The sequence below is a fragment of the Microcaecilia unicolor genome, chromosome 3, assembly GCF_901765095.1.
Source record: "Microcaecilia unicolor chromosome 3, aMicUni1.1, whole genome shotgun sequence".
Classification (NCBI taxonomy): Eukaryota; Metazoa; Chordata; class Amphibia; order Gymnophiona; family Siphonopidae; genus Microcaecilia; species Microcaecilia unicolor.
The window spans coordinates 498,942,398-498,969,597 of NC_044033.1; positions in this window are offsets into that span (position 1 = coordinate 498,942,398).

The window sequence follows — 27,200 nt, forward strand, 5'->3', positions numbered from 1 at the left end:
GTCCCCACTGTCAAGCATGGAGGTGGAAATGTTATGTTTTGGGGGTGTTTCTCTGCTAAGGGCACAGGACTACTTCACCGCATCAATGGGAGAATGGATGGGGCCATGTACCGTACAATTCTGAGTGACAACCTCCTTCCCTCCGCCAGGGCCTTAAAAATGGGTCGTGGCTGGGTCTTCCAGCACGACAATGACCCAAAACATACAGCCAAGGCAACAAAGGAGTGGCTCAGGAAGAAGCACATTTAGGGTCATGGAGTGGCCTAGCCAGTCACCAGACCTTAATCCCATTGAAAACTTATGGAGGGAGCTGAAGCTGCGAGTTGCCAAGCGACAGCCCAGAACTCTTAATGATTTAGAGATGATCTGCAAAGAGGAGTGGACCAAAATTCCTCCTGACATGTGTGCAAACCTCATCATCAACTACAGAAGACGTCTGACCGCTGTGCTTGCCAACAAGGGTTTTGCCACCAAGTATTAGGTCTTGTTTGCCAGAGGGATTAAATACTTATTTCCCTCTGCAGAATGCAAATAAATTCATATACTTTCCACAATGTGATTTTCCGGATTTAATTTGTGATGTGCTATCTCTCACTGTACCAATAACCTACCCTTCAATTATGGGCTGCTCATGTCTTTGTCAGTGGGCAAACTTACAAAATCAGCAAGGGATCAAATACTTATTTCCCCCACTGTATGTCCAATTTGAGAATTTACATTGGCTGTCTTATTTTGCACTGGGTATACTACTGCTACTAGTTAGCAAATCATGTTATTTGTTTCTCCTATAGTATTGTAATATTTTCAATGATGTCTGTTTATATGCGCCATGGCTGGTATAGGGGGTGTGGTTAATGTGGGTGTGGCTATCATAGGGGTGAGCCATATGTGGTGACCCCGCCCATAATGAGTACCGGCACCTTTTTTTCTACAAAAAAGCACTGTGTTTCTGTGAGTCTGACGTCCTCCATGCATTGCTGATCTGCAAGGGCAGGCTTCTACATGGAAAGGTGCTAGTGGGAGGAAGTAGCCTAGTGGTTAGTGCAGCAGGACTCTGATTTTGGGGAACTGGGCTCAGTTCCCACCCGCGGCTCCTTGTAACTCTGCACAAGTCACTTAACCCTCCATTGCCTCAGGTACAAACTTAGATTATGAGCCCTCCTGGGACAGAGAAATATCCAGAGTACCTGAATGCAACTCACCTTGAGCTACTACTGAAAAAGGTGTGAGCAAAATCTGAATACAAAAATTGACCTGCTATTTATGCAAGGCTATCTGGCTGCTAAACTTAGCTGGTCAGCCAATGAATGTTGGCACTAACCAGCTATGTCACATGACCTTGCAAGATGCTAAGCAATAATATTCAGCCAAGATAGCCAGCTATCTCATGCTGAATATTAGCGCTTAGTCAGGTTAAGGCTACTTAACCGGCCAGGGGGCCGTTCCTGGGCCGGTTAAATAGGTTTTACTATCAGCCAGTTGAAGCTCAGTGCATAGCACTGGTGTGCCTGCCTGGTTAGTGCAGCAGCCTGAGAACCACTGGAGCTCCTTGTGACTCTGGGCAGAGTCATTTAGCTCTCCACTGCTCCAGGTACAAATAAATACCTGTATATCTATATTAATAAATCCCACCTTGAACATTCTGAAGCTCACTCCAAGGCAGAGAAGCACAAAAAACCTGTAGTCTTCATAGGCTAGGACCAGTCACCCTCACTCATAGACCCGCCCTCAGCCACGCCCCATCTCTCTATATAAAACGCACCACCAACATTCTGAAGCCTCACTTTTCCAACGTTCTAAATGGTGAGGCGCCAGAGATCAATTTTTCATCCATAACTGTCTGCCCCGCCCACACGTCAAACGTGATGACCTCGTGGGCGGAGCAATGACACTCACAGACCGTGTAGCACGTCTGATTGGCTGAGTTGGGTGAAGCCAAGGATGATGTCGCCAGCACAGCTGCTCCACAAAAAACCAAGGAAAGGGGGAGGAGTAGTTTTCCACTTTGCAATTCACTTTGCTGTGGTTCTGCTTCCTTGGGAAGTACTGTGCATGGTAAAGCACTTTCAGCACTGCTTTTGCACTAAACCTGCAGTTCACAAACAACATTTTTGAAAGCTTTCTTGCCTTTTACCATATGCTTACAAACATTTAATTACTTGAAAGGAGTATTGACAATTCTTTTACCAGCATTTCATTCCTGAAATACCTCAGTCAGTAATCTCTTCACACACACACACTCACTATCGGTCTCACACAGTCTGTCTCTCTGTCTTACACACACAAACACTCTGTCAAAAAGGACCGCACCTGTGGTCCTACACAGGGCCTCCTCCTTCCTCATTATACACCCTTCACTATTACTCCATCTCATTACAATACTTTAATATTAACTATTTGGTTGACAAAAAACAACTAATCAATACTAACCTTGCTAGCGCCCGTTTCATTTGTGTCAGAAACGGGCCTTTTTTTACTAGTAATATATAAAACCACTTTGATTGTAACCACAAGGCAGATATTAAACCCCACCCCCCTTTCCCCTTAGCTTTTTTATGCTTTTTCCTTTCCTGATTTGTGTATATTTCATCTCAGTGGCATAGCACAGGGGGACCTTGGGATCTGGAGTCCCCCCGCTTTGGGCTCAGACCCCCCTCAAAATTGTGGCACTATCCACTGCTATGGCTAGAGAGAGAGATCTCTAATCCCGGCCAGCAGAAGAGGTCCTTCTCTAGCAGTCGGAAACATTAAAAATGCTGGCAGTCAGCAACACTTTCCATGGTCACTGCTCTCTCCCCCCTACACGTATGTTTTTAATGAACACTAATGAAGTAGATGTTGTAATGGAGCAGGGTAGGGATTCTACTGCTTAGCAAGGTTATTACAACTAAACGGCTGTTTGGTTGGAATATTCTCCATGAGATAGTGCAGACTGCTGACAAAACAGGTACAAACCATTTGTTATGCTTCCACTAGTGGAACACTTGATTATACAATAAGTCCAAGTCAGTAGATCAACTATGGTTCCAAAACCAGTCTGTTCTATTTAAAGAGGACAAAAATATTTGCAAGTTTAAGCACAGGGATACTTTACAACTGACATAACAGTAGGAAAACATATTGTAACCCTTGATGCACTTTTTCTGAGTAAGGCCTCACCAGTTTTGAATTCAGGTTCGATAGAAATAAAACAAAATAAAACATGGAAAAGAAATAAGATGATACCTCTTTTATTGGACATAACAATACATTTCTTGATTAGTTTTCAAAGGTTGTCCTTCTTCGTCAGATCGGAAAGCTAAACCTTCAAAAGCTAATTAAGAAATGTATTAAGTTATGTCCAATAAAGAGATATCATCTTATTTTCTTTTCCATGTTTTCAGTGGCGTAGGAAGGGGGGGGGGAAGCGGGAGGGGCGGTCCGCCCCGGGTGCAAGCGCTCGGGGGGGGGGGGGGGGGGGGGGGTGCCGGCCCCGCTGGTTCCCTGCTCCCTCTGTCCCGAACAGGTTACTTCCAGGGAACCAGGGAACCAGCGGGGCCGACGCAGCTCCGAGTGACGTGCACTCGGGGCGGATCGGCCCTCCTGCAGGTAAGAATGCGGTCCGGGGGGGGGTTCGCTCCAGAGGGGGGGGGGGGTGCGCCACAGAGGGGGGGGGGGGTAGCGCCGTGCTGCACCCGGGGGGGGGGGGGTGCGCAGCGGCGACCTGCCCCGGGTGTCATTAGCCCTCGCAATGGCACTGCATGTTTTATTTTGTTTTATTTCTATTGATTACCTTTAAAATTGGACTAACACGGCTACCACACCTCTCTACTCAGATTCACAAGCACTTTCTGGGAATTTAAAGCTGTTTATTAAGTCCCACATTCTAAGATCCTCACAACCCTAATCTCCCTGTCACCCCAAAATCAGTATATCCTTAAAAAGCGCCCTAGAGACCTAATTCCTTTCCTTCTCTCCCAGCCCCAAAAGTTATCCCACTCTCCACCCTATCTTATCCCCATCCCTACCCTCCAGCCAGGAGGAGGTAGGCCAAAAGTGTCCCTGCTCTTATGCTGAATGATGCTGCGAATGTTTTCAGGAATTTTAAAAGTTCTCGGCCCTCAATGCGTTAATGCAAAATTTGTTTACTGCAATGAACACAGTTCTCTTTATTTTATTGTCAGCTGTTTGACCCCGCATGCGGTGACAATTGCCATTTTTAGCATGATTGGAGCCATTTTTAATCAGGGAAGCAGTTTCCATGACCTTTAAAAAAAAAAAAAAAAAAAAAAAGAAGGTTTTCAGTTTTGAAGGTAAAAGTTTATTTTCACATTCATTCCGTTGTTTTAAGTTCTGCCCCATTAAAATTGTGATTTTTTAAAGTTGTTGGTTTAGTGTTTTTTATTTGTCAACATTTCTTTTATTAGGCTTGCCCATCCCTGGTTAGATATATTTATATGTTAATTTACTTTCTATTTGGTTTATTTTAAGTCTTTTTTGGGCTTAATGATTGTATTACCTTCTGGTTTATATCTAATCAGTAGCAGCAGGTATTGTCTTCCACTTCCACCTGGGTGTTATACTCCTGTGTGAGTTTGGACCATTCAATCATTGAAAACTGTAATTTTAACATATTCCCAATGTGTTTATTGGCATGGATTTGCTTACATATTTGTATCGCTCCATGGTGCAACTGCACCTCGAATATTGTGTTCAATTCTGGTCGCCGCATCTCAAAAAGATATAATGGAATTGGAAAAGGTTCAGAGAAGGGCGACGAAAATGATAAAGGGGATGGGACGACTTCCCTATGAGGAAAGGCTAAAGCGTCTAGGGCTCTTCAGCTGAAGAAAAGGCGTCTGAGGGGAAATATGATAGAGGTCTATAAAATAATGAGTGGAGTTGAACAGGTAGATGTGAGCGTCTGTTTACGCTTTCCAAAAATACTAGGACTAGGGGGCATGTGATGAAGCTACAATGCAGTAAATTTAAAACGAATCAGAGAACATTTTTCTTCACTCAACGTGTAATTAACTCTGGAATTCTTTGCCAGAGAATGTGGTAAAAAGGTTGACTTAGCGGAGTTTAAGGAAGGTTTGGACAGCTTCCTAAAGGAAAAGTCCATAGACCATTATTAAATGGACTTGGGGAAAATCCACTATTTCTGGGATAAGCAGTATAGAATGTTTTGTACGTTTTTGGGATCTTGCTGGGTATTTGTGACCTGGATGGCCACTGTTGGAAACAGGATGCTGGGCTCGATGGACCTTTGGTCTTTCCCAGTATGGCAATACTTATGTACTTATGTACATATGTGAGACCTGTACTATTAGGTTCTGCCAAGTCTAAACATTTAGGACTAAATTTTATAAATGGCATCCGAAGTTGGGCACTCGCCCAAAAAAAATGAGCACTACGGGCTAGATTCTGCATATGGTGCATGAAAAATCTGCATGGGGAAAAAATGCCGCCTAGGCGTATTATCTAAAGTACACCAAAAACGTTATACAATAGACAAATTTATGGAAGGTACATAGACTATGCCGAGCAGGTTGCCACTTGACCAAATTTGATACGTCTATGTAGGCCACGTTTTACTTGGTGTAAATCCCTATGCCTAAATTTGGCACAGATCGGTTGTATTCTTAATAATGCACATAGATTTTAGAAATGCCCATGCTCCGCCCATAGCCATGCCCCCTTTTCAACTATGCGACTTAGAATTTAGGCGCATCAGTGTTATACAATACACTTAGGGCCTCTTTTATCAAGCTGCACTAGCAGTTCCCGCATGGTAATGTCAATGGAGCCCATTCCAAGTGAATGGACTTTGTCAGCATTGCTGCACTGGAGCCAGTAGCGTGGCTTGATAAAAGCGTCCCTTAGTGAGTTGTGCATGTAAATCTCAATGAATGCCAGTTAGGTGCTGATAATTGCTTGTTATCATCCAATTAACAGCGCGGTTTAGCTAGTTAACCAATTAAGTTATGAACATTGTTATAGAATAGTTTTGTTTTCCATGCTGATTTTCTGGCGCCATTTATAGAATCTGGGTATAAGCACTATTATATATATCACTCTACTAGGCAGTGGATAACAGATCTCAATGAGTATGTTTGATTTCTTCTTGCGTACTGCTTAGGCATGAGCAATGGATTTCCAAAGATCTACGGGATAATAATTTTTTTTAGAGACTTCTCCTCATGGAACTTTTGTAGATCTCTTTACGCCCAGCTATGCTAGACACCTTAATCACATCTTCCAGAAGAACAAATCCCCAGCTGATTTATAATTGACGGGTCCTTTTACAAAGGCATGCTGAAAAATGGCCTGTGGTAGTGTAGGCGCGGGGTTTGGGCGCGTGCAGAATAATGTTCAGCACACCTGTAAAGAAGGCCTCTTTTTTTTCTCCGAAAATGGATGTGCGGCAAAATGAAAATTGCCACGCGCCCATTTTGGGTCTCAGACCTTACCGCCAGCCATAGACCTGCGCGTGTCCGCTAAGCGTGCCAAAAAATTTTTTAAAATATCTTCAGATGCGCGTGTCGGACATAGGCAAATGAAAGTACTGCACGAGCCACGCAGTGGTCAGGCGGTAAGTCCGTTTTGGCGCATTTTGGGTGCATGTCGGCGCCTACGCGGCCTTAGTAAATGGGCCCTGAGTGATTAAAATCCTTCGGGTGTCATTTAGTAATGGTTATTTCCTTTACTGCATACTATGTGCAGGAGGGCCAATTGCATAAAATAGGTCTTCATAATAATAATGCTTTATGACAGTGTTATCATAGGTGTGTTTGTCTGCATTGTTTGGATTGGCAAGTAGTAGGCATTTTGATTTTGCTGGTGGAGCCATTCCCTTCAGTTTAGTATCTATTAGCTTTCTCTCCTCCTCCACGTAACACTCACCCTCTTTTCCACCCACATTTATACACTCACACATATACTCCCTACCCCTCCTCTCAGGCCTGCTGCTACCAGCTTTACCCTTCCCACCTATTCAGTTGTAACTGCAGCAGGAGTAATAAGGGGCTCGTTTTTGAAACAAAAACCATCCAAAAGCGACACAAAGTGGCAGATCGACTTTTTTTATTTACCAAAATGTCCAAACTCTATTTTCAAAAACCCATTTTGAAGACGGATTTCTATGCAGTTCGTCTGAATCCTAAGGGGGCTGTAGGGATGGGATTTGGGCATTCCCAAAATGTGGATGTTTTTCTGCCTAATGGAACAAAGCAAAAACATCAGGCTGAAGTTAGATTGTTTGGTCTAAATCATGACTAAGTCACAAAAAGGTGCCCTAAATGGACCAGATGACCAGTGGAGAGATTAAGGCATGACCCCACCTTAACCTACTGTACCCACATACTGGTGACACCTGCAGACCTAAGGGCTATTGTAGCAGTGTACATTTGGGTACAGGCAGGTTTTTGGTGGGTTTTAGAGGGCTTACCATACAATACAAGAGAGTAATGGTGAGAAGTCCACTCCGATACACTCAGGGCCTCCGCTCTAGGTGCCCAGCGCTCCCACCAGGTGCTGTGGAGGACTTGCAGCCCTTCTGCATAACCTCACAGCTGTATCCGGGGTGACTCCCAGGTCTACCCTGATCTTCCTAGGGCCCTCGCTCCAGGTGCCCAGGGTTTCCAGGTGCTTTTGGCTAGGATCAGGCGACCCTCAGGGGGAGGAATGCTGGCTTCGGCCTAACCCCTGGTAAGCCTTTTTCCTTGGCTGAGAGGTGCCCAGCTCTACCCACTGGCTGCCTTTCAGGTGCTGTGGAGGACTTGCAGCTCATCTGCATATCCTTACAGCCTTCTCCAGGGTGACTCCCTGTTATGTGCGCTGTTCCACTCAGGGCCTCGCTCTAGGTGCCCAGCGCTCCCACCAGGTGCTGTGGAGGACTTGCAGCCCTTCTGCATATCCTCACAGCTGTATCCGGGGTGACTCCCAGGTCTACCCTGATCTTCCTAGGGCCCTCGCTCCAGGTGCCCAGGGTTTCCAGGTGCTTTTTGGCTAGGATCAGGCGACCCTCAGGGGGAGGAATGCTGGCTTTGGCCTAACCCCTGGTAAGCCTTTTTCCTTGGCTGAGAGGTGCCCAGCTCTACCACTGGCTGGCTTTCAGGTGCTGTGGAGGACTTGCAGCTCATCTGCATATCCTTACAGCCTTCTCCAGGGTGACTCCCAGGTCCACTCCGATCCACTCTGATTATTTAGTATCAGTTTTGTACTTGAGGCAATGGAAGGTGAAGTGGTTTGCCCAAAGTCTCAAGGTCAAGGGAAAAATAGATTGCCTCTGCTTTGCAGCTTGAGGGCCCTAATCACCCGTGGGCCAGTGCTCAAAATGCAATGCTATAGTCAATCCCTGGTGTAGGGTAATCAGTAAAGATTCCACAATCTCCAACTGATTATAGTAACCATTTTATACTTTTAATATTTTAAAGAAGGGAAACACAAAGAGAATTCAGTATAGGCTGATCCTTCAGCCGAGCCTGTTTGTTAGTGAGACTAGCCGTAAAACGTCTCACTATCATGCCCTATAAGTCCCTACAAAACCTAAATTGAGGAAGTATAAGTACAATACAATAAAAAAATGCCAAAATATATTTCAAATGGCGAGCACCAGTTGAGTTTTGAAAGAACTACAACCGCGGACCAAAGAGAATAACTTAATTTTCTTTTCTTCTCCTCACTATGGTTCCGTCTAAGATCAAACGTCCAACAGGAATCCCCGTTTCAAAAATTCTTCTTTGGGGACACTGCTGCTATGAATAAGCTGTTCCTCTGTTGAACATGATAGTGAGATGTTTTACGGCCAGTATCACTTGCAAACAGGCTCGGCTGAAGGATAAGCCTATACTGAATTCTCCTTGTGTTTCCCTTCTTTAAAATATTAAAAGTATAAAGTGGTTACAATAATCAATTGGAGAGTGTGGAATCTTTTACTGATTACCCTACACCAGGGACTGACTATAGATCATAGTTATAGCAGCTTTGTCTCTCCCTTTAAGGATTCTATTATAGATAGTGATCAAAATGCAAGGCAGGCACTAGAGGTGACTAGCACTGGCATTAGTAAGCGCAGAATGCTCAGAGGGCTCTACTGCGGGAGACAAAGTGCACACCAGATTAGTGCAAATAGCATGCAAATGTAGTCAAATGGATGTTAATGAGGTCATTTCCTATTACCTCCCAATGCTTAGAGAATAGCGCACATAACAAAGCTGCCTTACCATTGAAAATTTAACAACAGCTCGGAGCAGACGTTAGGGTGCCCACAGGTGATTAGGCCCTCAAGCTGCAAAGCGGAGGAATCTATTTTTCCCTCTGACCTTGAGACTTTGGGCAAACCACTTCACTTTCCATTGCCTCAGGTACAAAATTGATACTAAATAATCTTGGCAGAAAAATAACTAATAAGGGTTATTTATTAATGGTTATACAGTAATTCAGTAAAGGAGGCTGAGGACAGACAATGCTTCCCCATCCCCCCAAACCTGAAAGAAGAATTCCTCCTCTTGCTGTTGCTGTCACTTTATTCTCTATTCTTCCTTACTCACATGGGCCCAGAGATCTTCCTATCAAAAACCACACTTCCTCCAGGGTTCATTTTTAGTAGGACAGTGACAACAGAATTAAAATCAGTAACAAACACTGCGGAGCCTTTTGCACCCTTATGACTCTGCCATATTCTCTCCATATGGCAACAATAACTTTATGAGTGCATCGCAGTCTCTAAAAGCAAGGGGGGTGTGAGGGCTCCACTCCAAAGCAGTGGCGTAGCCACAGGTGGGCTTGGGTGGGCCGGGGCCCACCCAATTAGGGATCAGGCCCACCCAACAGTAGCACATGTATTAGCAGTAGCAGGTGGGGATCCCAAACTCCGCCAGCTGAAGACGTCCCCCTGATGATAATGAAAATGCTATTCTCCACGATACCAGCACCTGCGCATGCTCAGTTTTCAGCGCGTGCCTGCTGCAGACCGCTAAGGTGGAAAGAAGCGTTTTCCCGCCAGCTGAGATTTTTTTTTTGGTGTGGTGGGTGAAGGGGAGAACACTTGGTGCCCACCCACTTCTTGTCTAGGCCCACCCAAAATCTGTTGTCTGGCTACGCCCCTGCTCCAAAGTGCTCATTACTGTTCAGAGTGAAAAAGTAGCCTAGTGGTTAGAGCAACAGGCTGAAAACTATCAAAGCCTGGTTCAAATCCTGCTTCCACTGCTTTAAAATCTGCTGTTTTTTAATTTATGGAGCAGAAGGAAGCCCATGCAAGCCTCTAAGCGCCAGTAGTGAGAGAAGAATGTGTGTGAGTCAGAGCAAACCCCAAAATAAAAGCACCTATCGGTGCCTATTTCCTGTACTTAATTAAAAGCCTTCCAAGTCAAATAAAGAAATTGAAAAGCTTATATTCAAAGGTACAGAAAACAGGTGCTAATGTGAGTTTCACTTTTGGGTTTGCCTGGTGCACATGCACAAGAGCTGAGTATACTGCCAAACTCTTCTGAGTAGCCTAGTGGTTAATGCAGTGAGCTTTGATCCTGTGGACCTGGGTTCAATTCCCACTACAGCTTCTTGTGATTCCAGGCAAGTCACTTAACCCTCCATTGTCCCAGGTACAAAATAAGTACCTGTATATAATATGTAAACCACCTTGAATGTAATCATGGAATATATCAAGTCACATTCCCTTCTGTGCATGCACATTCCCCCATGCTTATAATTTCCATCGAGCATTGGCAAGTTAGTGTTCTGGCGGTATGGGTGCTATGCTGTTGACTTTGCTGCAGGAGATCTGAGCATTGGCTCATAGGTGAGCTAAATTATTTTTCGGGAAGACCAGGCTGCATTATCCCTACTAGTACAGAATATAGACTTTGAGAGAGACAAGATTAGGGTATTCTCTGCTGGCAGCATTCAAATATTCTGGTATGCAAAATAAAAGCCTGAGTGAAAAGAAAAGAAGTTCAGCAGCAGAAAGGTACTACAGACATTTTTTGTGATGGTTAGTAGATCCTGGGCGCCAATGCAATTCAAAGGCTAATAACACTGATGAACTACGTAAACGATTGTTTTTTATTTTTTTTTATTTTTAAACATGAATGTAAGCAAGAACTAATAAAGACAACAGTCTTTGCTCATAGCTACATTTTCAGGATACTGATGGGAAAATCTGCTCTTCAGAGAGCATTGCTAAGGATGAGATTCACAAAGGAGTCTTGATCATTTTTTCTCAAGTCGGGAATTATTTCTGACCTGAAGAAAACAAATCAGCAATTTGCATAAAAGAAATCAGCTAGTGATGCAACTTTTATCCCGTTTCCTCATCTCTATTCATAGTAATGAGTCATTGCATTTTGCATAAAACTGATTACATTATTAAAACAGAAAGAAATACTGCTTGCTGAATTTTTATATATTAATCTATTTGCCTTCCCCTCGTTAAGGAGTAAGAAATGGCTCAAGCAATTAGACAAACTGTTCTCCTTTCAGGCTGCAGAATTAGACAAGGAAATTTCTGCTTTGTTAATAAGTGTTACTGGCTATAAGAATTTTAGACGTCAGGTTAAGACATATCTGTTTTGCAAATTTCTAATGGTCAGAATTAGATCTGTTTTATAAATTAGATTGTATTGTACTAGACTTGTAAGTTGTATTTGTTTTATCACAATGTATTATTTTAAGTGATTTATAATTCCTGTTTATGTCAGTTTTTTTCCCCATTGTTATCCACGTAGAACTGTAAGGATTACTACAGAATATAAATTAAATTGTGAGAGTTACATGATGCAGTGGGAGCAAAGAGACATGTTCTGATCTCGTTCTAAAGCTCCCTGACCCTGTCCATTGATATCTTGAACAGTGCCTTGCAATTTATGAAACTGTTGCTGCGGTGTCAGTATATGGACAGATTTCTTACAAAATCCTGCATTGAGATGAGATTGACGACTCAGAAAAAGACAAAGATAAGGTAAAGGAGGTGGTGACAAAATGGTGGACAGGCTACGGAGATAAACGCTGACGTTTTCACCTGAGCACATCTCAGCTCTTACCTGGGGGGGGGGGGGTTATACAATGTTTGCAACTGTGGCTAGCCCAACTTTTCGGGTAGATATCCAATTTGGAAATGTTGGCTGAAACATCCTGCCAAACCGATGAGTGGGAAACTCGTGTTTCGGCTGTGGAAGATTCGTCAGTGCAGAGGTGGTGTCCCTGCAGGAGCAACTATGCACACAGACGGAGAAATTAGATCTGGGGAATCGCTCCTACAGGGACAATCTCCATTTTCAGGGTATCCCAGAAACTATCTCGGATGCTCATCTCATCTCTGTCCTTGAGCAGTGGCTGGTGACTGAGTTACCTTTACCAGAAGGAGTGGGCCCTTCATACCTGGAGCACACACACATCGAATAGGGTGTCGGTCAGAAGAGCAAATGCGACCTTCTGTAGTGATTGCTAAAGTATATATTTTTCTCCATAAGACAGCACTTTGATGTAGTTATTTATCTAACTGAGAATCTGTGCTACAAGGAGGTTCCTGTGCACATATTCCAAGATTATTCTTACAAGTTTCCAAGTTTATTAAGAATTTCTTATCCCGCCCTTGGGATACCATCAGGGCAGCTTACAATCTAATAAGGAGAGAGAGAAAAGAAAGATATAAAATGAAAAGAAGAGTGAGAGAGAGAGAGGAAGAGGACATGAGGGAAAGTGAAGAAAAAGGGGGGGGGGGGCAGAATTATAATACTATAATAGGATAGCGGGTCGGGAAAAAATGTAAGTATTGATGGAGAAAAGAAGATATTTTACTCCTCTTTGCACTAAATTCCTTGAAAAGAACCTTTGGTTTATGTTGATTTATCCATTCTGGTCATTAGACAATATTTCTGTAGACCGAGACTGTGAATATTTTGGATGGTGTGAGTAACATGTCGGTAACTTGACTTTTCATTGGATTATACCACGGGCCTACTCTTAGTTTTCAATTCTCAGCTCTGCAAGGGATTATTACAAGGGATTGGGTTTTGTGGAGCTGCTTTCCTGATTTTGACCCTTGCAGTCCTACAGGGGCTGTATTTTGTGCAGGGCACTGTAATTTCTTCACTTGGTTTCATTATCCATTTTCAGGATTTAAAATCTGTATAGAATGTTGCTCATTGTCTTTGTTACATCTTGAATTAGGTCAGGGGACCCTATCAGTCTCATTTTCAAAAGAGAAGGATGCCCATCTTTCGACACAAATCGGAAGATGGGCATCCTTCTCACAGGGTCGCCCAAATCGGCATAATCGAAAGCCGATTTTGGGCATCCCCAACTGCTTTCTGTAGCGGGGATGACCAAAGTTCACGGGGGTGTGTCGGAGGCATAGCAAAGGCGGGACTTGGGCATGCCTAACACATGGGCATCCTCAACCCATAATGGAAAAAAAAGGGCGTCCCTGATGAGCACTTGAATGACTTTTATCTGGTCCTGTTTTTCTTACGACCAAGCCACAAAAAGGTGCCCAAAGTGACAAGATGACCACTGGAGAGAATCGGGGATGACCTTCCCTTACTCCCCCAGTGGTCACTAACCCCCTCCCACCCTCTAGAAACATCTTTAAAAATATTTTGTGTCAGCCTCTATGCCAGCCTCAAATGTCATACTCAGGTCCATCACAGCAGTATGCAGGTCCCTTGAGCAGTTTTAGTGGGTGCAGTGCACTTCAGGCAGGCGGACCCAGCCCATTCCCCCCACCTGTTACACTTGTGATGGTAAATGTGACCCCTCCAAAATCCACTGTACCCACATCTAGGTGCCCCCTTCACCTGTAAGGGCTATGGTAGTGGTGTACAGTTGTGGGTAGTGGGTTTTGGGGGGGGGGTTGGGGGGCTCAGCACACAAGGTAAGGGAGCTATGTACCTGGGAGCAATTTATGAAGTCCACTGCAGTGCCCCTAGGGTGCCCGGTTGGTGTCCTGGCATGTCAGGGGGACCAGTGTACTACGAATGCTAGCTCCTCCCACGACCAAAGGGCTTGCATTTGGTCGTTTCTGAGATGGGCGTCCTTGGTTTCCATTATTGCCAAAAATCAGAAACGACCAAGTCTAGGGACGACCATCTCTAAGGATGACCTAATTTCAAGATTTGGGTGTCCCCGACCATATTATCTAAATGAAAGATGGGCGTTCATCTTGTTTCGATAATATGGGTTTCCCTGCCCCTCCACTGGGACGTTTTGCGAGGATGTCCTCAGCAAAACTTGGGCGTCCCTTTTGATTATGCCCCTCCAAGGCATGTAATTGTGACTCCTTGCATTTCAGTATCCCATTTGGGAAAGGAGTTGTAAATGTGTTCTCTTATACTTGTGAGTGTGTGTGTGGGGCAGGTGGATGGAGGGTGGGGGTGGTTGAAATGGGTGGGGACTATACATATGAGATTTAGTGAGTTTAGAAAGGGGCTGAGGGGGGAAGTGGGTTATTATATGGGGAATGTTTCTTTGTTGGTTGGGTACCCCTCTAAGAATTTTCCACAACCAATAGATTTTTGTCCCAGGCCTTTTTGTGCATGGCATCTTTTTATTGTTCTTTTTATATCCTGTTATTGGTACACTGAGTAATAGATTTCTGTCCTGGAACGTTGAAAGTATCACTTCACCTATAAAAAGAAAACATTTTTTGACAGCCTTGACGTAGCCTACTTACAGAAGACTAGACTCACTGATATAGAATACCTTAAGCTACAGTGTCAGTGGGTGGGTGAGGTTTATTTTTCTTCCTCGGGAGTAGACATGACAGAGTTGCTGTGCAGCTAAGATCTTGGTGAAATCTAATGAAGGCCATTATTTATTACTTCATCTAACATTACAGGCTAGAGATATTATTTTGCTGGTGGTATATGAACCTAATCAATCCGATCCCCAATTTTTCACTCAATTGATACAGTTTTGTTCTCCCCATCTGGGAGATTTTTTGTATTGGAAAATTTATGTATTGGGAAACTTTAATTTGGTGATGGATCCCTTGATTCACTGGCCGACTTCCTCCAGCACGTCTTTTGAGGTGCAAGCCAGGTGCTTGCATTCCTTCTGTCAAGCACTCAACCTTGTAGATCCATGGCATTTATTACATCCCAACAGTGGACAGGAGCTGCCATCTTGAGGACAAGAACCTCAGAACAGTACAAGGCTTATGCTTGGCTTGGATAGTGCTAAGGGTGGACCACCTTGCTGCAAAGCAGGAGGACACCACCCTTCAGAGAACAGTGGGGATGACAGTGGCCTAGTTGGTTCTCACTGTGGGTCTCAGTGTTTATTGTTGATGTCTGGCTATTATAAGCTCGTGTACTGTCTTATTGTTTTACCTTGCTATATGTTAATAAAGCTGTGGCCTGACTTTTGCTACATACACATCCAGTGCCTAAATGAATTATGTATAGGGCAACGCTTCCTCAGATCAAAGAGGAAGCATGGGATTTTAAGGGAAATTTGAAAAGGAGGGTCCTGGCTGCCTATGTTATTGGGAGGAAAATGGGCTGACGTGGATAGCAAATGATTATACAATGGCACTGTTCCCCAGTTTTTTCCCTCCTTGTAACTCCTAGGTATCTTGAGAGCTGCAATCATTGATTTCCCCCATGTCTGGAAGTTGGGGCCTGTATTCAGGTGGGCTGATTTAGCATGAAAGGGCAAGTCTCTTTTCAACTGTCTTTTCTGTCCTTCCATCCACACTTGATAATGCTGGGGGTATTTGTGTGTTGGAATGTCACAGCTGTAGGTGTACGTAAGCCAGAGCTATACTTTCGGGAACTAAGGCCAATGCCAGACAGACTTCTACAGTCTTAGTCCCACAAATGGCAAATGATAGATGAAGATTCAGCAACTCCGGTGTTGGGAAACAAAGGCTAGTGCTGGACAGACTTTTACAGTCAGTGTTCCACAAATGATGAAGATTCAGCAACTTCAGAATTGGGGAAGTAAGGCCAATGCCAGTCAGACTTCTACAGCTTGGCTGCTCTGCACTGGCTTCTCCTCCTTAGGAAGAAAATCATGTGCAAATGAGCTAACAGCAAACTGCTCATTTGCCTGCGATTTCCTTCATGCATGCCCGTTCCTTTCTGAATTGCTAAGGGATCGGCAAGGGAAGGGCTTTTTCCATTCAGTTAGTGTGTCAGTTAGTTTACTGCAGTACTCCCTAGGGTGCCCGTTTGGTGTTCTGGCATGTCAGGGGGACCAGTGCACTAAGAATGCTGGCTCCTCCCATGACCAAATGAGTTGGATTTGGTCGTTTATGAGATGGGCATCCTCAGTTTCCATTATTGCCGAATCCCTCTCTAAGGTCGACCATTGTTATTATTATTATTATTAACATTTCTATAGCGCTACCAGACGCACACAGCGCTGAACATAGAGAGAGACAGTCCCTGCTCAATAGAGCTTACAATCTAAAAAAGTACAGACAGACAAGATAATTAAGAGCGAGGGAAGTACTGGGTGAGAAGGAACAAGGGGAGGTAATTGAGTAGTAGCTAGGAGCTAAAAGCAGTCTAAGGTCGACTTAAATGTTGAGATTTGGGCGTCCCCGACCATATTATTGAAACGAAAGATGGACGCCCATCTTGTTTTGATAATACGGGTTTCCTCGCCCCTTTATGGAGGAGTCCTGTGAGGACGCCCTCAGGAAAACTTGGGCACCCCGTTTGATTATGCCCCTCCACGTGTCCAAGCCTGAATACTGAACATGGTGGTAAAATGATCTTACCAAGTAACAATAACTGACGATGTGTCATCCTCCTGGAGTAAAAAAAAACCCCAGAAAACAAACAAACAAACAACCCCCCCCCCAAAAAAAAAACAACAAAAAAAACAAAAACACAGCAAGAATATCCAAAAACTCAATGTATAGGACCTTTAATATAGTTACAATTGTGGAATGCTCTGGGGATCACCTATTTCTACTATTACTACTACTTATCATTTCTATAACGTCACCAGACGTACGCAGCGCTTCACAATTGAACATGAAGAGACAGTCCCTGCTCGATAGAGCTTACAATTTAATTTGGACAGACAGACAGGACAAATAAGGGATAAGGGTCAGGATAGACAGGACACATAGGGATAAGGGACTATTGAAGTGAGGAAGATAAGATAAGGGTTACGAACAAGTGAAAAAGTTAGGAGTTAAAAGCAGCATTAAACAGGTGAGCTTTTAGCCCGGATTTGAAGGTGGCCAGAGATGGAGCTTGATGTAGCAGCTCAGGAAGTCTATTCCAGGCATATGGTGCGGCAAGATAAAAGTGAATGCACTTATAGGTCAATAAGAGGAGTTTGAATTGTATTCGGAAGCGGATAGGGAGCCAGAGAAGCAACTTCAGGAGAGGGCTGATATGAGCATAGCGACTTTGGCGGAATATTAGTCGTGCAGCAGAATTTTGAACAGATTGAAGAGGAAAGAGATGGATGAGTGGGAGACCTATGAGAAGCAAGTTGCAGTAGTCTAAGCGAGAGGTGATGAGAGTATGGATGAGGGTTCTGGTAGCGTGCTCAGAAAGGAAAGGGCGAATTTTGGCAATATTATAGAGAAAGAAACGACAGGTTTTAGCAGTCTGCTGAATATGTGCAGAGAAGGAGAGGGAGGAGTCAAAGATGACCCCAAGGTTATGAGCAGATGAGACAGGAAGGATGAGCGTGCTATCCACAGAAATAGAGAATGGGGGAAGGGGAGAGGTTGATTTAGGTGGGAAGATAAGAAGCTCAGTCTTAATTATCACCTTAATTATTCAATATAATACTGGTACCACTGGGAACAATGCTATAAACAATGGGCTTCCATTCATTTACATATGCCAATGATATTATATTTGCATTCTTTTTAGCAGTGATCTACGGGGGTGGGGGGTGGGTGGGTCACATCTGAAATTAAACGTGGCTTAAATTTATAGAATCCTGGGCAACAGCATTTAAATTAAAACTGAACAGGGGGGAGGGGAGGAGGAGAGAACAAAATTCTGATTTTAAGTAGTTCATACAATCCACTACTTACTAAAGAACTTATAATTGATGGCAATGCTTATATATTATACTCTCAATTAAAAATGTTAGGAATTATTGTAGACAATTTCCTTACCGTTGAGCCTTAAGTGCAGGTACTTGCAATGAAATTCTTTAGATTAATAAGAAAACGTAGATGCATTAGATCCTGTTTTGAACTTGATTCATATTGGCTTATGGTACAAACTATGACATTAGCTTATCTTGATTATTGTAATATTATTTATGTGGAATGCAATGAATTGGTTTGGAAAAGACTGCAAACATTGCAGAACACAGTGGCATGTTTAGGGCCCTGTTTATAAAGGCGAGCTAGCGTTTTTAGTGCGTGCTAAAAATGAGCATGCACTAACCGTGTAGATGATCATAATATCCCCGTTTACAAAGGCATGCTAAAAATGCTAGCACACCTTTGTAAACAGTGCCCTTAATCTGTAGGACCTCAAAATTTGATAGAGTCACTCCGTTACTCTTAAAATTGCACTGGCTCCCAATTCAATCCCACATTGTTTTAAAAAATGTGATCCTTGATGTCTCTCATTCTTTACTATCAGGCTCCTAATTATGGGCCTTGTTTACTAAGCAGCGTTATAGGCGCGTTAACATTTTTAACGCACGTTAACCATGTATGTGCATTAACCATGTATATGCCTACAATATCCCTATAGGCGCCTACATGGTTAGCGCACGTGCTAAGTGTAGGTGAGCTAAAAACACTAACGCACCATTGAAGTTCCAATCAGGAATTATGATGTTTCTTCAAGATTCTATTTAGCCCATCACTATCCCAATCCTCTAAAGATCGTTTACAAAACAGAATTCATGGCATTTTTCTCATATCAATTAAAATAGTAACATAGTAAATGATGACCGATAAAGACCTGTACGGTCCATCCAGTCTGCCCAACAAGATAAACTCATTTTACATGGAATGTGATACTTTATATGTATACCCGGGTTTGATTTGTCCTTGCCTTTTTCAGGGCACAGACCGTAGAAGTCTGCCCAGCACTGTTCTTGTACTAAGTTCTGAAGCTAACGTCGAAGCCCCTTAAAATTTACACTCCAGCCCATCCTTATCTATTCAGTCACAATCAGGGCATAGACCGTAGAAGTCTGCCCAGCTCCCGTTTTGTTTCCCAATTACCGGCGTCACCACCCAATCTCCGCTAAGATTCCGCAGAACCATTCCTTCTAAACAGGATTCCTTTGTGTTTATCCCACGCATGTTTGAATTCCATTACCATTTTCATCTCCACCACCTCCCGTGGGAGGACATTCCACATATCCACCACCCTCTCTGTGAAAAAATACTTCCTGACATTAGTCCTGAGTCTGCCCCCCTTCAACCTCAATTCATGTCCTCTAGTTCTACCGCCTTCCCGTCTCCAAAAAAGGTTCATTTGTGGATTAATACCTTTCAAATATTTGAACGTCTGTATCATGCCACCCCTGTTTCTCCTTTCCTCCAAGGTATACATGTTCAAAATTAGCAAAACAGTGAAATTCTTTACCGTTGTTCTTGAGATGCTCAACTAACTATAAAAGAATTCCATAAAATGTTGAAAACCTTCATGTTTTATAAATTTGTTTTGAATTAAGCAATTTCTTATGCCAGGTGCACCTTTGTTATTATCCGGTGAATGCCCAGTTTCTTGCTTTGTTAACTGCACTGAACTCAGAGGTATGTGCGGGATACAAGTGTCCAGTACACTGTAATAACTTATTCTTTTAAAGTTATTCCTGCTAGGGCTGTATTCAGACTTGAACACTTGTTAGTGGCAGAATTTTTAGCCCCGCCCACACCACTCCTTCCAGAATGTTCCAAACCCCACCCTAAGTGACAATACATAATTTTGGACTGTGTAGCAACTTTTAATGGAATAACGTGTAGACACCAGCTTTGGGACCCTACAATAATCCAGTTTTACAGCATTACAATAATTTAATCTTGACAAAAATCAACATGTGAAGGAACATTTTTTATGTTAATGTAAATCATTTTCAGACATTGGGTACTGCCAATTACTGCTACGGCTACTCATTACAAAGATGTAGTGTACAGGGAAGACAGTTTCAGTAACTAATTTGTGTTTTGCTATTCCGATGTGAAGTACTTAAGCACGCGTTGAAATAAGATGTTAAAAAACTCTTTCCAAGGAGTGAGCTTTCATATATAAGGCGACTAATTAACTCCGTTATTTCAGGCCAGGTCAGACCAATTCTCGTTTCCCCACAATATATGCATTAATGTATATAATCCTGGTTTTCTTAGTGGATCAAGGACTAGAATATAAGGAATGAAATTTAGTATAACTAAGACTAACTCAGGGTGACCTAGAAAAACAATTGGCAGCACTGTTTAAAATGCTGTTTCTCAGTACAACATTGAGAGATAGATACTACTACGACTACTTATCATTTCTATAGCGCTACTAGACGTATGCAGTGCTGTACACTTGAACATGAACAGACAGTGCCTGCTTGACAGAGATTAAAATCTAATTAGGACAAACAGGACAAACAAGAGATAAGGGAATATTAAAGTGAGGATGATAAAATAAGGATTCTGAACAAGTGAATAAGGGTTAGGAGTTAAAAGGTGGGCTTTTAGCTTTGATTTGAAGATGGCCAGAAATGGAGCTTGACGTAACGGTTCAGGAAGTCTATTCCAGGCATATGGTGCAGCAAGATATACAAAGCTAGTATGGTAGCAAAACAATGCAAACTGCAATATTGGACCCAGAACACAGTGCCTTCATACTGGTATTGGAGAAATCCTTCTTATCTGTTCCCTTCTCCACTACTGCCAACTCCAGACTTTGCGCCTTCTGTCTCGCTGCAACCTACGCCTGGAATAAACTTCCTGAGCCCCTACGTCTTGCCCCATCCTTGGCCACCTTTAAATCTAGACTGAAAGCCCACCTCTTTAACATTGCTTTTGACTCGTAACCACTTGTAACCACTCGCCTCCACCTACCCTCCTCTCCTCCTTCCCGTTCACATTAATTGATTTGATTTGCTTACTTTTTTTTTTGGTCTATTAGATTGTAAGCTCTTTGAGCAGGGACTGTCTTTCTTCTATGTTTGTGCAGCGCTGCGTACGCCTTGTAGCGCTATAGAAATGCTAAATAGTAGTAGTAGTAGTAGTTATATTAGTCATGTATCCCTGTTATTCTATAATAACACACGTTAATTTTAGAAATGCTCTCGTTACTTCCATGACCCTCCCATTTCCATGCTCCCTTTTTCAGATTTCTATAAATTGTAGGAATGGATACCACGCCTAAATTTATGCACTCGTAACCACTTGTAACCACTCGCCTCCACCTACCCTCCTCTCCTCCTTCCCGTTCACATTAATTGATTTGATTTGCTTACTTTTTTTTTTGGTCTATTAGATTGTAAGCTCTTTGAGCAGGGACTGTCTTTCTTCTATGTTTGTGCAGTGCTGCGTATGCTTTGTAGCGCTATAGAAATGCTAAATAGTAGTAGTAGTAGTAAATGCCCTACATAGTGCCATAGCAGCTTTCAGAGCAGCTGACTATTATTGTTGCATTGACCTCCATGCTGACAAGCAGAGCTAAGCACTGGAATCACATTCAGCTCCACGTCTGTTCCAGAAAAGGGAAAATTTGGATTCAGTAGCATGAAGAAGTAATGCCATAACCAAATGTAAGAACTCCATTCCCCCCCCCCCCCCCCCCCCCACTTAATTGGACAATTTTGCATTTACACAATACGGTCAAATAATACTCAGCCAGTCCAAGCTGGTGGATTAGATACTGTGATTTTTTTTTTAAAGAAACTTTCATTTTAACATTTTGAAAGATATATTTCACAAGTACGCCGTCTTGAGTCAATTCCTTCAAAAAGGTGGTAAATAAATCCTAATAAATAAATACGTATCCACTTTTTACCAGAACTATAAAGAACACATAAAAGGTACAACCAATATTGCATCAAGAAATCAAATGCAAAAAGAATACCTAACTTCACAAGTTCTTTCATTAGACCCAAGTTAAAGGGGGGGGGGGGGGGGGGACAAATATACTGCAGATAGGAACAAGGAAAAAAGGCAAACAGAAAAGGCTTCAAGGTCAAGTTTCCCTATAATCCAGGGGCGTATCTGCGTGGGGCCACAGGGGCCGGGGCCCCCACAGATTTCGCCCTGGACCCCCCTACCGCCGTTAACCCTCCCCCGCCTACCGCCAACCCTTTCCCCGCCTACCACCGTCACCTACCCCGAGGTCCGCTCCTGCCGTTTTTTTTAAACTATTACTTCAGCTGAAGCCCAGCCGAGGTCTTCTTTAACTTCATCTTCATCCTCGTGCTGTTAAAGCTGCATGATGCATCCTTCCAGTTGGACGGAGTTTGACGTCGCAGCACGTTGACGTCCGTACAACGTGCTGCGACGTCAAACTCCGTCCAACTGGAAGGATGCATCATGCAGCTTTAACAGCACGAGGATGAAGATGAAGTTAAAGAAGACCTCGGTTGGGCTGGCGGGGGTTGGGGTCCCCCGCCAGCTGAAGTAATAGTTTAAAAAACCGGCAGGAGCAGACCTCGGGGTAGGTGACGGCGGTAGGCGGGGAAAGGGTTGGCGGTAGGCGGGGGAGGGTTAACGGCGGTAGGGGGGGGGTTGACGACGACGGCAGTGGCAGTGGCGGTGGCAGCGGTGGCGGCGGGGGTTATAATGTGCCCCCTCACTCTAGCCCCTGCCCCCCCTACCGCCGAATCTCAGATACGCCCCTGCTATAATCATACATCACTTTATTCTGGCATTCAGATTTACTGGTTGTCCAGATACAGTCTTAATATCTAGAAAAGAACGTAGTTGTTCAGGGGCAAAGAATATATATTAAGCATTTATCCACTCTTTTTACAAAGCTGCGCTAGCGGCTGCTGGTGCGGTAATGCCGACAGAGTACATTCAAAGTGAATAGGCTGTGTTGGCATTAATTCACTGCAGCCGCTAGAATGGCTGTGTAAAGGGGGGGGGGGGAGGTAAATATTTAACCTGGCATTTAAATAGATAAGGGTCCCAAAGAACAACAAGGCAATGCAGGACAAAAGTTCTACTCAAAGAAATAACTTGACACATCGTTAAAAATAATTTCCTTCTCTCCTATGTAACACATCAGAGCAGATCCATATTCTCTGTCCCAAAAATGAAGTGGTCGACTTTCTAAAATAGAGTCCCGGATAGCATTGAGGTCTTGCTCAAAGACACAGCTTACTAATAAAGTAATAAATCTCATCTACTGAGCTTTCTAATATCCAATGGTTGATTATCAGTTTCTTGATTATTAGATTTTTTTTCCCCACAGGAAGAAAATAAACTTTATTAAAAGGAGGAATGGAGGTTTCCACTAACCCCAGTACCTCCATCAAATATTTCTTCTATGTTACCATAGGATCTTGACCAATAACTTGAGGAAAATTTAAAACCCTCAGGTTTAAATGTCTCAAATATTGTTCTACATTTTCCAATTTCCTATGCAATTGAACTTTATCTTTAATCAATGCTGAAACAGCAGATTTATTCTTCTCAATTTTCTTTTCAGCATCAGAGAGTATTTGTTGAAAGTCTGGAACAGAGCTTTCTTGTTTTTGAGACAAATTAGAAACATTTATCACCAACCTCTGAAGAACAGCAAGGGGTCCTTTCATCAAGGTGCTCTAAAAAATGGCCAGTGCTGTGATTAGTGTGTGGGTTTGCCTCACCCTTTGGCCACTTTCAGCTTGGCTGAAAAATGGCCATGTTTGTGTGTGTGTGGTTTTTTTAAAATGGCCATATGCTAATTTCTCCATTAGTGTGTGGCCACAATTTAGGCAGTAGTAAGGGCTCCCATGGTAACCAGGTAGTATACAGTAATGTGCCCACACTACCCAATTATTTATTTATTTTTGAACATTTATACCCCACTTTTTTCCACAGTCGTGAGGGCTCAAAGTGGCTTACAATGTGCAAAATAGGCCAAATTACATTGGGAGAATTACAAATCTCAAAAGAAGAATAGACGGAAGAGGGATGAAGAAAAGTGGAAAGGGCTAGAAAGAGGGAAAGGAAGATGAGGTGATACTGAAGTAGGCAGGCCAAGACAGGCCTGCTCTCTACCCCCCAGAATGCCTCCCAAGGCAAAAAATAAAAAATATTTTTTTTACCATGGGAGTAGCGTATACTGCTGGCCAAACTACCATGGGACACCAGCATGCCGCGCAGTAGTTCCCTTTTACCGCATGGTAGGCCAGTGTTAGGCCTACCAAGCCTTAGTAAAAAGGCCCCTTAGTTAGGAAAAACCCTATACTGGAAAATCAGTGATGCACTGGACTCACTAAAATATTCTTGGAGAAACCTCAAATATGAGCGAGAGAGAGAGAGAGAGAGAGAGAGAGAGAGAGAGAGAGAGATGGATGCCTGGTTCAAATCCCATTGCTGCTCCTTGTGTCACTTAATCCTCTGTTGCCTCAGGTACAAAATTGGATTGTGAGCCCTTCAGGGATAGGGAAGTGCCCAGTGTAGCTCAATGTAACTCACCTTGAGCTACTACTGAAAAAGGTGTGAGCAAAACCTTAATAAATAAAGTTAAAATCCATTTGGGATGATATTTTTTTTGTTTGTTTGTTACATTTGTACCCCGCGCTTTTCCCCACTCATGGCAGGCTCAATGCGGCAGGCAATGGAGGGTTAAGTGACTTGCCCAGAGTCACAAGGAGCTGCCTGTGCCGGGAATCGAACTCAGTTCCTCAGTTCCCCAGGACCAAAGTCCACCACCAAGTGCTAAAATTTGGAATAGTGTTCCATTTCATATTAGACAGATCACTTCATATTTACAGTTTCACAAAGCTTTAAAAATCCATTTGTTTTCTGAGCGTTTTTTTTTCACGTTCATAAAGTACTGATTGAATTTTATATTGTAAATGTAATTCCCTTCTATTCGAAGTGATTCTTTGTGTAATTTGCTTTGCTGCTCTGGTTAAAGGTGGAATATAAATGATGTAAATAGAATAGAATGGAATAGTAAAGAAAAGCATATAGCTACATCATAGTGCTCACATGCTACCTGAGCAATAGTAGACATAAATATTCACCCAAACTTGCTGTAGAATTTACCGTCACTGCCTTGCTGTAACATCCCTGGATTCTATCCCTTCAAATTATAGCTTCATTATAATGAAAGTGTCCCCATATAAACAAAGTGATAATTAAACAGCCTTATGAGTGTATTTATCCAAAGTCCACAACCTGCTCACTCTTAAGTAAACATGATATGGGCTTGGAATATTTATAGATAAGTGACTTATCGTCCATATCATGTTTATTTAAGAGTGAGCAGGTTGTGGACTTTGGATAAATGCACTCGCAGGGCTGTTTAATTATCACTTTGTTTGTGTGGGGACACTTTGATTATAATGAGGCTATGATTTGAAGGGATAGAGTCCAGGGATGTTACAGCAAGGCAGTGACAGTAAATGCTAGAACAAGTTTGGGCAAATATTTATGTCTACCATTGCTCAGCAAAAAAAATGTGAATATTGACATCAAGATCAACAATGAAGAAATTGAAGTTGTCAAAGATTTCATCTTTCTTGGCTCCAAAATTAATCACGATGATGCGTGCACCCCTGAAATCAAGAGATGGCTGACACTTGGAAGAAGTGAGATGGTCAGCATGAACAACATCTGGAAGAGCAAGGACATCAGCCTGGCAACCAAATGTAGATTGGTCAGTGGAATCATCTTCCCAATAGCAACATATGGCTGCGAATCTTGGACGTTAAGAAAGGCAGCCAGGTGAAAATTTGATGCATTTGAATTATGGTGCTAGAGACGACTGTGATGCATCCCATGGGCAGCCAAAATAACAAACCAAGCAGTTCTAGAACATATCAAACCAAAATTCTTGCTGGAGGCCAAGGTAGCAAAACAAAAGCTCTCCTATTTTGGTCACATCATGCTTGGAATGGTTAGTGGCAAAAGAAAAAGAGGCTGCCCAAGAAATTGCTGGATGGATACTATCAAGGAAGATACTGGAAATGAACATAGCAGAACTGAAAGAAGCTGTGAGAGATCAGAAGGCATGGTGAACACTGATCCATACAGTGACCAAGAGCAGTACTCGACTGATCGAATAAGGAAAGAAGGATTGTTCAGGTAGCGTGTGAGCACTATGATGCAGCTAACCACACTGTTTAACAGAGGACTCTTCTTTTCTTTTCTTTGAGAGAATAAGCCTCTTGATTGAGATCTCCACAAGAATTTCTTAGGGAGTCCAGTGCATGAACATTTAGTTAGAGCAGTGTCCATCTTAACCAACATCTGCCAAAAAGACTGTAATGAGAATTCAAGTCTAGGCATAGATGGCATCATACCTGCAGACACAGACTGTCCCACTTCATTCTCCTCATCATGGTTAGCAGCCTCTCTCGAACCTGGAGAGCTGTCTCCTCCCAATGCCAATGGTGGAGTCCCAACACCAGCGCTTCCTCCATTGGCAGGGTTTCCACCACCACCACCACTGCTGGATCTCTGGGTGTTCTGGCTTCAATAGCAGCAGAATCAACTTCCTGCTGCAACAGTATGCCATTAGCAGCTATTCTGGGAGAACCCACAGGAGAGGAGTGAGCATTTGGGCTGGACCCGAATATACTGATGGAAACTTCATCTGGGAAAAATGCTTGATCTTAGTTTGAGCACCAGGTTGAAGTAAATCAGCATTCAGGTAAACCTGAATTTTGGAAAGCCATTTTAGAGCCATAAGGGAAATAACCAAAGGGAAATGCTGGTGCACTCACCTTAGCACCCTCTGGTCTAGGTGCTGTGAGCTTTGTCTTCCATAGGAAAGCACAAAGATCACATGAGGATTTTAGCCCTCTGAGTCCTCTCAGATGCCCCAGCTTGACCAGACTGCCATTTAGCAGTTCACTGTACCTTTTGTTCAAACTGTGGCTGCTGATGCTGTGAGGTAAGCAATGGAACAGCTGATCCTAGTGAGGTGCCCAGAAGGTCATGTATAATCTCCAAGGCTAGGAATTCAGATCAAGGATAGTGTCTAGTTTCAACATTTTCAGCTGTTGAATGTTATTCTGCCATTCCCATGAAACGTTTCTTCTGCTAATAGCCCAGTCTTGTTGGTTTGAATGCACTGAGAATTTCTCTAGATGCCATATGGACATCAGTGAGTGGTGATGTGATTGGA